The sequence below is a fragment of the Pseudophryne corroboree genome, chromosome 9, assembly GCF_028390025.1.
Source record: "Pseudophryne corroboree isolate aPseCor3 chromosome 9, aPseCor3.hap2, whole genome shotgun sequence".
Classification (NCBI taxonomy): Eukaryota; Metazoa; Chordata; class Amphibia; order Anura; family Myobatrachidae; genus Pseudophryne; species Pseudophryne corroboree.
The window spans coordinates 217,156,181-217,169,922 of NC_086452.1; positions in this window are offsets into that span (position 1 = coordinate 217,156,181).

Sequence of the window (13,742 nt, forward strand, 5' to 3'; positions counted from 1 at the left end):
GACTGCATGCCGAGTGGGGCAGAGCTGTGCTGCCTCTTCTTCACCCCTTGGTTTCCATAGAAACCCGGTTGCCGGGGGCAGTGCTGGATAAAAACCGATGCAGTGGGGTTGCAGAGGCAAGGAAGAGGTGACTAATGGGTAAGCAAGCGCTTTTATAGAAATAGCGGTCATTGATAAATAGACTTTACCATGCAATATTAATGGGTGGATGCTAAGCTGATAGTGCTGCTTAATAACATAATAACATAATAAATAGAAAACTACCCTAAATATCACAGAAATCGAGTATCCAGCCAGGAAACCCGTTGATAAATGGGGGCCCTAATTTGTTATTTTATTCATATCTAAAAAATACTATATACAGTATATGTCTCTGACTTTCTGAAATGCAAATATACATGAGTGCAAGTGAAGAATATACATTTTAGACTCTACCCACTACATGTTGTCCATGCTGTATGTATATTGCACACAGATTCCTCAAATTGCTGTATGTATATTGCACACAGATTCCTCTAATGTCTGGCCGAATATTACACTGAAACCCTTTCTACGTTGCAAGCCAAATTGCACATCCACATTGCTGGTTACATTTCACATAGCGATGACCCATATATATATATATATATATATATATATATATATATATATATATCTTCTTCAGGGTTCCTAGTCTCCACAGGGTTAACCTTGTTGTATGCTGTGATTACTGTAGACACCCTTCTTGGCAAACTTCCACAAGTTTTTGGATGACAGCAGTCGATATGTTTTGCCATTCCACCTTAAGTACAGTGACACTGAAGAAGGTTGAGTCAGCCTAAAATGCACCTGTCACACCAATTCATCCCAGAGGTTCTCAATGGGGTTAAGATCTGGACTCTGAGCTGGCCAGTCCATCCGGGTTACCGTCGCCCTGGAAACATGAAAGTGTGAATCCCATGATGATCCCCTTTTTAAACTAGATTAGCTCCTTCCAGCAAGCCCCTCTACCCATTTTATACCCTCATGAACACGTGTCTGCTTGTGCGTGTGTGTGTGTGTGTGTGTGCGTGCGTGCGTGTGTGTGTGTGTGTGTGTGTGTGTGTGTGTGTGTGCGTGTGTGTGTGTGTGGGGCGGCGGGGGGGGGGGGGGGTGCATCACTTTTGTCTACACAGCGTATATACTGTATATACAGTATATATTGCAAATAAATCCCTAAGTTACTAGCCTTTTGTTGCGCAGACTTTGCCCCCACAAATTGTCACCCATAGATTGTAGAGATTTACACCAAACGTTGCCAAAATTGCAAGCTGTACATTACAGTGACATGCATCCCAAAGCAGGTCTGTATCTAAAAATGTTAGCGCATTGGGGAAGGGGTGCTGACTCCCTCGCCTTTCATCATTTACCAAATTAGCCTAAAATCTTAATTTCATTTTAGCACCATGGGCAGTTGCCCCTCTTGCACAGTCCTTGTTATGGCCTAGCCCCAAAGTGGTGGCCAGATATTTCAGTCACCTTCCCTAATTGCTTTCTACATATTGCTATACTATACAAGCTACTGTGGGAATGATTCTGTGTTGGATGCTGTTCCATACAACTGGTTAAGCCCACTTACTAGCTTTTACTAAGGCTGGAATCTGCACGTGTATGCCAAACATCCTGCGTCTGCAGGTGCAATGCCTTCCCGCCCACCTACAGCCCCAAACATCATTAGTACGTGGACATGCAGACACCATTCTTGGTGCATAAGACTTATCTGAAACAGGCATCTCATCTCATCTGCATGCTCCTAAAGTCGGTTTCCACACCCACAACACTCCTATGACACTCACAGTGGACGGAACAGTTCTGTGCATCAGCATAGTTTCTGTCCAGTAACCGGCCCATTTCATGTAAAAGAGTGACCCAATCTATCCATTCCGGAAAAGTCATGTAATCCTGAAATATGCATTGTATTAGCATGGTGTCCCCTAATGCTTACCTCATCTTAGAAATATATTTCAAAGTGCAAAAAGAAAAATGTTCCTATGAACGTGTTTCATGAGAGCCTATTTGCTCCTAGTTTGGAAAGAAGGCATGGAAAATGCTTTGAGAGGTAATTCTTTAAAAACTCAGATTACAGTTTGCACAGTGTTCTTTGCTGCATGGAGTCATCCATGTACAACCTCTAAACTGTCCAATCACACTTTTATGAGGAAACCCTAATTTCAGCCCAAGGTGGTATCCACATTCTATATAAATGAGCACATTGTGATCCCAACTTTGCACTCAGATCCTTTTCAGAAGAAGAAGAGGTATCCCTTCACTTCTTTGACTTTGTCTGGCTCTAAAGACCTATTTAATAGGACAAAATGTATGATCTTTTAGACTTTTCTTAAGAGAAGTTTCGATGCCTCAAAGCAAACAATAGCTAGAAGGGTTACTTTGGTAATTGCACAAGGGTACATTGGGGTGGGAAGCCAGTTCCTCGCCATGGGAAAGCACATGCCAGCATATTAGTGTAAGAGGGCGGCGGTGCGTGTGGTGGTGCCTGCTGCCGTGCAGGTGTAGGTTCACCACTTACCAGGCGCCGCACTCTCTCACCTTCAGGTACCGGAACCTTCAACGGCCCTGTAAGGAGGCAAACAAACAAGCAAACAGCCGTGCAGGGCCTAACTCTAACCTAGTGTCACACCCCTATACTAACTACAACGGCAGAGCCCTCAAACTAGCTCTGTGGGTGTGGTGCAACAAAACTAAACACACTTAACAAGCTCACACTTTGCCCCGCACGGTAACAACATACATCACGATACACAGTGCAAGCAACTACCACGGTGCTGTCCCTTTAAGTACCCGACTCAGAGTACCAGGTAGTGGGGGCCGCACAGCTCACCCACCTCCCGTACTCTGTCTTTCCAGGGGCCCAGGCCGAGCGGGCCTGCCTGACTAAAAACATTGGGGTGGATTGGGCCTAGTGCCCAGTGCCACCTCTATTCACTTCGGGGGAACTGCTTATTTATTGGGCCTAGCGCCCCCTATTTGCACACGGACCCGAGGTCCGACATTACCCACGGGCCTAGCGCCCGCCTAACTCGTTCCTCGTTGGGTGACCTGGGCCTGGTGCCCAGGGTCACCTTATGTCCCTAAACCACCGGAATTCCCTAGGGTCTAATGCCCTCTATGGTTCCCCAGGCCTAGTGCCTGATGTGCCGCTCGGGCCTAATGCCCGCCTACTGCGCTGGGAGAGGGTGGCTTGGGCCTAATGCCCAAACCACCGAACCAAATGATGACCCCCAAACTCCTATCTGCGCTCGGGCCTATTGCCCGTCCGTGCCCACGGGCCTAATGCCCGAACACCCGGTGGTCTAGGGAGGAATGGGAGGGGGGGGGGGGGCACCTTACAAGGGCCTACCTTGGTGGAGAAGGCTGCAGTGGGGAACTGCACAGCTCCATTGCTTCCCACCACTGCAGCGCTTCTCAATCCGGGATGGCCTCTTCTGCCGCTGGCCCGTCCTGGCCAGCGGCGCCGCCGTCGCTTCGCCGCATCCAGCCGCCGCTGGACATCTCCTTCCCCGAGCCTGGAGTCTTTTGGCCTCTTCCGCGGCCACCCGAACTCTTCAGCGCTCTTCCGCGCGCCCTCCGTCCTCGGCTCCCGCCCGGCATCTTCCTCCTCCTTCGCGCTCCCGCGCGCGGTCTTCTTCTTTGGTTCCCGCCCGGCGACTGACGTCAGACGCCGGGGGTGGGGCCCATGACGCGGCGAGCGCCGATTGGCTCGCCGCGTCTACCTCCGATTGGCAGGCGCCCCGCGAGCCGCGATTGGCTCGCGGACGGCGCCGGATTTGAAAAGCCGCGGGCGGTGCTTCTGATTGGCGGCCAGAATGGCGCCAAGTTTAAAGTGCTGCCGCGCCGCTACCCGCCGCCGCCGACAGCCTGGTGCAGGGAAACATCTGATCCCTGCACCAGACACCCGCCGCTGCTGTACGCCCAGCGCTGGGGACAGACAAGCTGCCCCAGCGCTGTCCACCCTCGCGCTCTGCAGGGGACACGGATCCCCTGCACCCTGCAGTGCTGATGTGCCCTGGAACACAGGGCACATCTCCACATTAGTAAGCATGTACTGTGCAACGCAACTTAGGGCTTCTGTTAAGCAGCTTTAGTGGTTTTACACCCAAAGATACTACTGTATTTTTGAATTGGGCGTGGTTCATACTGCAACTTCTAAGCATAAACAATTTTGGGATGTCTTCAAGACCCACTGTCTTCCGTAAGATATAAATAAAATGTGATACTGTAAATCCTTTCCTTAGAATCCTTTGGGGGACACTGCACACACCCAACCTTTTAGTTCTGTCTTGGATTGCATTTCTCTCAGTCCTGTTCTGTGAGTCTTGCTAAGGAAATAATGGAGCTCTCTGCGGTGTGAGGATATAGATTAGAAAAGGAGGAATTTCAAATATATTGTAGGTTTTGAATTAAGGGACAAACTCTTGGCCGAGTCTCACAGTTGATTTAGAAAAATGGATTTATTGCAGACATACAAATCTAATTATTTCTCCCATGTTTTATTTCCTCCTTTCTGTCATTTATGTGGTTAATCCACTAAAGCCTATTGCCTAGTGAAGAAACAGAAGTGAATTCTTACTCAATATCTTTATACAATTTTCTCATTTATTTCACGCCTGCACTTTTCTTTGTAAGCTTATTTTTCATTGAAAATAAAATCAAAACAGTAAGTGATGAGGTTTGATGATTTATTAATGGGTTTGTTGCCTCCCATTCTCAACTGCTATATTACCAATACAGTGTCACTGCCCATTGCCAAGAACACTGGTTACCACTTCACACTAGTTAAACATACTGTATAATTTTTTCTTTATAAATTACTATTTTCACATCCCACTGCAAGATACAGGAAATAATGTGTGTGGGCACTGGTGACATACAATAGTTCGCACCTCATTCAGCAAGGATTGCAGTTTCTGGTAATAAGCAGTTGCTGTGATCAAATAATTGGCGCCTAGCAATAGAGAAAAAATGCCTATTGTAGAAATTGTGAATGTGAAATTGTGAATATGCGGACTGATCATATTACCATACGCAATTACCGGAACATTGAAGGTTTTTCCTATCTGCACCAGGCAAGGCTGTCCACAATTCTTGCGACACAAGAGGCTGAATGTGGTCATCGCTGACGTCAGAGGTCCTCTTTAAAAATGCCTGGGCACGCCAGCAATTTTTCAGAAACAGCTAGAAAACTGCTGGTTTCCGCCCAGAAATGCCGGCTTCCTGTCAGTCAAACAGCGGCTGCATTGCGATCACGATGTGTACGGAATTTCTCTTGCTATTTTTACTTACGCGTGTGCTCAATGCGAACGCTGCGCATGCTCAGTCATTCGATAATCGGCCAGATTGCGAATTGCAAATTTTGCAATCCTTATTGAATAAGGGGGCTAATTCAGACCTGATTCCTAGGCTGCATTTTCGTACAGCGAGCGATCAGGTCTAAACTGCGCATGCATATGCACCGCAATGCGCAGTCGCGTCGCACGAATACAAAGCGGATCGCCACTCGCCAATGGGTTTGTGTGAAGGATCCTTTCGCATGGGCGTTCGCAAGGAGATTGACAGGAAGAAGGCGTTTGTGGGTGTCAACTGACCGTTTTCAGGGAGTGTCTGGAAAAACGAGGCGTGTCCATGCGTTTGCAGGGAGGGTTCCTAACGTCAGTTCCAGTCCCGGACAAACTGAAGTGTTCGCAGTGGCTGAGTAAGGGCTACTCAGAGACTGCACAAGATCTGTTTGTACAGCTCTGCTACACATGCGTTCACACACTTGCAAAGCGAAAATACACTCCCCTATGGGCGGTGACTATGCGAACGCAGGACTGCAATAAAAAAACCTAGCGAGCGAACAGGTCTGAATTAGCCCCAAGGTCCTTAATCTGTCAATAGTTCAGATCCTTTTTTTAGTACATTTGGGTTATTCTGAACATCTCAGGTATGCAGTAGGCTTTAATCTCAGTACAAATAGTAAATTAGGCACATTCTTGGATGCAAACATTTAAAGGAAAATAAGGTTTATTCTGCACAGGTAACCATATTTCGTTCAATATTTTGTAGGTAATTATACAAAGCAAAGTAAGCACACAAATGGGAAAAACATGTTGCACTGCATTTGGGGCATGTGTGAAGGGGGGTACTCACGGAGCGATATTCTAAGCAATCTGACTAGATTTCTTAGAATTTAAGCATTATCGCTCTGTGTGTACCCCCTACAGCGATAGTGATGCGCAGCCCCGCGCATCGCTATCGCTGGTGCTAGATTAGCCTGCATGCAGGCCAATCTAGCGGGTCGCTCACTTCACCCGCTGGGTGAAATGAGCGGCCCCCCGCACGCTCAGCACACATCACGCTGTGCTGAGCAACGGGAGAGATGTGTGCTGAGCGGTTCTCTCAGCACACATCTCTCCCACATCGGCCCGTCTATATGGGCATTAACATGCAAAGAGATTAGAAAGAGATTAGATTTGGGTGTGGTGTGTTCAAACTGAAATCTAAATTACAGTGTAAAAATAAAGCTGTCTAACATTTGTATTATTTGAATATTTTTTATAGTCAAAACTCTGGAGTAAAAAGTCTATGGCAGGTAAGGCAGTGTCTCCTCTGCCTACCTTGTCCGCACATCTATGATCAAAACTCACCAAATTTCCAACAGTATATGCTGCGGCACCTTCGTATAATGCCCACATGAACCCTTGGGCTCATATATTGTGTGTAAATCTTGCTCTGGAACTAACTAGTGCTTCCTCAGTCATTTACCTCAGCAAACATCCCTGCTCGGCACAGTATTTTGAGTGGCGCCTCTTAAATATTTGAGGGGGTGAGTTGCCCCCTTCCTCATTTTCTGCTCATTCAAGATTTGACTAACACTCCTCACTTCGCAGTCAGAGGAATTTTATATCATATGGTTTATTTTACCATTGGACAAATCGCCAAAAACAACCATAACAACACGCTACTTACATAAGACATAGAAAATATGATTGGCTGCCCGACTATGATTTGTGGAGGGTGAATGACCTGCATTTAGGTAATTAGGTAAGATCAACCCATATGAAAGAAATACTGACCCCTAAAGTACAGTAATAAACCAGAAATAATATAATGGAGAGCACTGCCAGGCTACTATTACAAAAAATATTTATTAAAAACCACAGCAAACACATATATACATATAAAAACACATGTACAGATGAGTCCTTGCTTATCTAGCGTGCCCACGTCCGTACGGGTGCACTGCTTATACACCCACAATCTATAGGACTGCCTGAGTGCATACGCTCTCGCGAACGGGGCTAGTCGCAATTGTAATGCAGCTGCACGTGTAGCCCATTCGTCGGATGGATGAGGAGGGACATATCTGTACTAAAAACAATGTATTATTTCTATATCCTGTTACAAATTTATCCCAATTATGTGCAATATATGATAATCAATTCAAGACAAATTATTATAATATGAATAACATAATATATAAAAAAAAACAATAACAGTCTTGAATAAAACAATTTTAGTAGAGACTTTAATGGAGTTGAATATTCCCAAAAACTCAGATGTTAGTAGACTTTCATTGCTAAATGAAGCAGCAGTAACAACTGTAAAATATAGCCGTCCCGCCCGATTGAAACGTAGGTATTAAGTAGGCTTTAAATACTATGAAAAGCAATAATAGAAATTTTGAAGATCAGATATTCCAATTAATATTCCTTTCAACTGCTTCTCAAATCTAATTGTACAGCTATAAATGGTGTACAGCAGGGGTGGGGAACTTTTAGCCCTCCAGCTGTTATTCAACTACACATACCAGCATGCCTTGCTACAGTTTTGCTCTTTGACCATGCTAAAACCGTTGCAGGGCATTCTGGGATGTGTAGTTCAACAACAGCTGGAGGGCCGAAGGATCCCCATCACTGGTGTACAGTATGGAATAGCTTTAGCTGATACAAAGAGTCACTGGCAAGATATATCACATGGCTCTGGGAAGGTATACCCACCGCACCGGTCACATGACCGGATCCCATACCCCAGGTGTTGCAATAATTCCATACATAAAGTACATCCTCTCAGTTGATGGTGGTATCTTATTGGACATGCTACCAATAGGGTATTGCGTGTGACATATGCATACTGTACCTCCCAAAGAATTTCCAGAGTTATGTGAAATCAAATGGAAGCATCTAGATAAAAGACTGACGCGTTTCTCAGCTTTCATATGTCACCAGTTTCCTCAGAAGGAATTTCATTTTACAGACAACAGAACAGAGTCTGCATTACATTTTTAATATTTAAAACATACAACAGTGGTGATTAGAAAAGTTAAAAAAAATCACTTTCTCGGTTTCAAAATCCATACTGTTTAGAACACTCCTATAACATATTTTCCATGTGATTTTTGAGAAACAATTTAAAAAAGTCTATAAAGAAAACACTTTTTAATAAAATAGAATTTTGCACTATTTAAAATAGGTTTTCCATGCTCTCCTTGTCTGAAAAACCAATCAAGGTGCACAAGTGTCCTATTCTGTATTGCCACTTGGATTTCCACCAACATGTATGAGTTTGCAGAGAAATGGTAGGGTTTATGTAGGAGGAAAAGCTTGCAGTTGCTGATTGAATTAATTGTGCTGGATGATGGTGTGTCTTGCAAAGTAATGTGCACCTAGCAGAGTATTGCAAAAATTAGATTCCATTTTGTGATACAAGATTCTTGAAATACATAAGATCAGGGAGGTTAAAGAGCGCATGCTCCATGTGAGCCCCCTCCTCTATTGCAGCACTTTGTTCCAGAGTCTACTGCACATGAGCAAGACTTTGAAAACATGGTGTGCATGCCTTATTCCCGGGGGACTCCTCTACTGCACACGCACAAGTCACAGAGAAAATAGTTACAGCACCATTTTCCCTGTGATTTCTTCTGCTATATAACGATATATGGGTACATTGTATAACGGAATTCTTTCCTGTGAGACAATTTCCACTCCTCACAAGGACTTGATTTTTTTCACCATCAGGCCAGATTTGCATTTTAAGGCAAAGCTGCAGACGGCTGCTGCACCAGGTGTGGATTAAAAGGGGAGTGGGCCTGTGTGCAGGGTCCTTGTGGGCCCCCTCCTCTCTGTCAGTGGCTGCAGCACTGTAGACTCTAGCATTGTGCACAGGTCTCCAAGAAAATGGTGCCTGTGCTTTATTCCCGGGGACATATCAACAGTGAATGCACAAATCTTCATGCCATTTTCCCAGTGATTTATGTACCTATATTACCTGTTGTCGTGGGACTCCTGAGGGGTAAGTATAATTAGATGGGTGCAGGGTGTGCGGTGTGAGCCACCTTGAACCCAGGGGCCCATGCGCACTGCACACCTTGCACCCATTATAGATTCGTCAATGTGCAGCACCCAAACATACTATGTCATGCTAATGCGTGGATCTGCATGGCTTCATAGATATAATTGCACCAACCACTGCTTTCTTTCCACAGCTGCAATCGTCATCATTAGTACTTACACCATTCCTTGTTGGGTCCAAATGATCAGTCAGAACAGGCATCCCTTTTCTACAAGCATGCTTTAAACTAGCATGGACATTTTGCTGCACATTCATGATGGATCTGTTTTATTTCTATTTCAAAGATGGAGAGACAGCCATGCATGGAGTAAACAGGCTGCTTGTGTATCCTCCGTCAAGGTGCGTGTGCTTGGTGTGGCGCACACACAGCCTGCTGATGATGGCAAGAAACAGCCACAGCTGGAGCTGTGTTCAACTCAGAAGCAGGCCCATCATGGGATGTACTTTACGCCTTTCAGTTGTACTTCAGCAGAAAAGCACATTTTATGCACAAGTGGCCAATTTATAACAAATTGCCATTTGCAAAAAAGACAATTACAATATGAGGCTAAGCTGTCAGCATCTTAGGAAAACACCTAAAAACATTTCACTCAAAAGGGAAAGATGTGGTACAAACTTGGACTGTGTGATGCTCACACGTTTGCACAGTATATCTCTTTTTATCCACCATGGGGGCAGATTCAGAGATGGATGTAGCAGCAGAGCTGCTGCATCTGTGTATGCAGCAGCTGTGCTAAAATATGTACAAGCAACAAGAGGCGTTTTCAGTAGAAATACTCCCACTGCCGGCTTCTGTAATCCACTGCGTGAAGATGCAGTATCGGATACCTCTGCGTGAACATTGGTCATCTGAGTAACCCTTAGTTTAGTCAGGATGACTGGTGTTTTCACACTGCCGGGGCCAGTGAAGCTATATCAAAAGACGCAGACACTGGCTTTGGCACACGTCAGAAATGAGGCTGGCATCCCCCATTTTTGTCAACTTTGCCCATCACTGATATCTATGCCCACCACACGGCTTAAGGGGCAGATCTCACACCATCGGAGATGTACGTAAACCATCGGGATTGCGTATGTCTCTAAATTAGGACCTAGGTGCACTTCCAGTTTGCAGACTTTTCTCATGAGAGCAGAGATCGGGCATACAGCTTGATGGGGATACGGTCGTTAGGTCAACACAGCTTAGGTCGACAGTCATTAGGTCAACTACTGAAGGTCAACATGCATTAGGTCAACATGGTCATTAGGTCGACATGTACTATGTCGACAGGTCAAAAGGTCGACCTGAGTTTTTCACTTTTTTGTCTTAATTTTTTCATACTTAACGATCCACATGGACTACGATTGGAATGGTAACCTGTGCCAAGCGAAGCGAGGCACCTTGCCCGAAGCTTGGCGAGTGAAGCGAACCATGCGAGGGGACACGGTGCACTAATTGGGGTTCCCCTTCACTTTACGAAGAAAGCAACGCCAAAAAAAGTTTTTAAAAAAATGTCGACCTTTTGATCTGTCGACCTGGTACATGTCGACCTAATGACCAGGTCAACCTAATGTCCCTGTCGACCTAATGCATGTCGACCTTCCATGGTCGACCTAAGTTGTGTCTACCCAACGACCCATACCCCAGCTTGATGGGTGATGGGAAAACTTTTAAGGCAAACCTGGAAAAAAAACAAATATTTTTTTGTGATGCGCATCCAATGTGCTATGGAAAGTAGGACTACTGTATACAATAACCTGACTGAGCTAGAGCTGAGCCTCCATCATTCTATTCCTTTGCCACTTGTGCACTGAACTCAAATCATAGTATTTGCATATCACACAAACAGCACTAAAAAAACAAAGCTTCTCAATAACAATGAATATGTAATCACGGTAAAAATAGAGATTTAAATAATTATAATTAACTTTAAGCAAAGCTTTACAAAAAGTATAGCGTAATTCTTTGATTCTTACTGGAAAGACTTGTATGATTATATGATTTTGTTGTTTCATTCTTAATTACTCCATTAGTTCTTTTTAGTCGTTAGCTTAATAGGCCTCTTAAGCAATTCTTCTGTACACTGTTTTATAGTTTAATGATATTAAGCAATAACATAACTTGCACTTTTATGTTTAAGAGATAGGAACAAGGTTCTTAATGGGAGTGAACTAAAATATATGAAAACAATTATTATTATTATTATTGGATTGCTGTAAAGAAAATATCTTTCAGTGTTTTAACATAAAAATATTAATTAAACAAAATGGGCCTAATTCAGATATGGACAGAGGAGCTAACGCTGCTACTTACATGGAAGCAGTAAGGATTGCACTAACATGGTAATGCAGCAGGAGGCGCCACTCCTCCTGCTGCATTACTGAACTGAACTGCATCCAACTACACAGTATCGGATCATCTGCGACACCAACCCACAGGTCCGAGCAAGAAGCCAGGAAGTCTTCATCCTCTGACGGAGATCTTGGCCCCTTCCCTCCCAGACAACGGCAGCGACATGTCTCCATTTTGGAAAACGGAGGCCATCACCAACCCCAAAACGCAACAGACTGTCAATCACTGACAATATGATGCCATAGTATGACCGACAGTGCAGACACGCACTGCACATTCGCAGAATTGGTCCGGCGCATGCGCAATGTACCGAACAGCAGTACTTTGCGGCATGTGGTGTAAGAGCGTCGGGAACTGAATCAGGCCCATTGTTTATACTTCCAATAAATACTTTACTCTGAATTCATTGGAGTACAGTGGACCATCGGGTATAGAGCATCATTAGGACTTTAGTATATTCACCTTTCACATTTATAGCCTGATCCTGCTGGGATTCTGTTATTTTTCTAATCAAGCTCCACCAGACGAAAAGAAAGAGAGAGCTACAAAGAGAGCAAGAAATACCATCTTCTTTATAAAAAAAACAAACTTTTGAACAATAAAACTGAAGTAACTGCTTTTATTCGTTGCAGATTATGCCCTCAAAATCCTATGCTCAGGATTTCAAGGGCATAATCCCCTATGGATTAATACAAATGGAATTAATGCAAGTATAAAAGTCCTATTTTCTTTTTCATCCTATTGAGAGCAATACACCATGAGGGTGTCCCACAGGTAAATCTTTGGGTGGCTATGCTCATAGAGTTGCAATGCTCAAACCAAAACTAGCTTTTAAGGCTGCAAAATATTGTATTTGTAAAAAGGGAACTACAGGTGAAACAGAAAATTAGAATATCATGCAAAAGTTAATTTATTTCAGTAATTCAACTTAAAATGTGAAACTAATATATTATATAGACCGATTACATGCAAAGTGAGATTTTTCAAGCCTTTATTTGTTATAATTTTGAAAAAGGAGAGTTATGGTAGACTTACCATGGTTAACTCTCTGCAACGTACACTGGGTTCCACAAGGAAACATTGGGATGTAGAGTGGATCTTGATCCAGAGGCACCAACAGGCTAAAGCTTTAGGCTGTCCCAGGATGCATTGGGGCCATCTCTATAACCCCGCCTCCAAGCACCGTGAGCCCAGTTTCATTAACCAGTCCAATGCAGGAGCAGGCAAGAGAGAAGGCAGATGTTAGTCACATAGAACCACATTCTCATGACAGGAGAAGGGACCAGCCATACAAACCCATAGAAGCTGGGTGGTATCAGGGTGTGCGCCCTGTGGAACCCAATGTACCTTGCAGGCGGGCCGCCCTGATGGCCCAACAGACCGGGTAGAATCAGAGGCAGAACTCTGGGAGGCAACGGAGTCATCTGCCGCCGGGCTCCTGCCCTGAAGGGGGGCTCTTCTCCCCCCATTCTGTGACACCATTGAAGTAAGTTAATTGATGGCTGCCGCTATCTTTTCACTATATGAAGTTACTTCTCTGACAATTACACATAACTTCATATAGTTACAATTCTCATGCTTCCTGTACTGGAGCAAATAGCTCCATCAGTAAAGTGTCTGCAGTCAGTGGGTTCTAATCCTGGGTATGACTGTTAAGAAATGTGTGATTTAAAATAAAAGACAATGAAATGTATATATACAGTATATAAAAAAAAATTCAGAACACTACACACACACACACACACACACACACACACACACACACACACCTAAATATAGGGGGGGGGGGGTCAACTGGTATGAACTTGCCCCCGGGCCACTGTGACAAACTTACGCCACTGGGTAGAATGGGCTTTAATAGCAGCAGGAGCTGGAAGGCCAGCCTGTACATAAGCTTGTGCATTCACCATTCTTATCTATCTGGCCAAGATTTGCTTATTCGCAGGCCAGCCACGTTTGTGGAAACCAAACAGGACAAAAAGAGTATCTGACCTCCTAATAGAAACAGTCCTCTCCACATATATACGGAGAGCCCTTACCACAT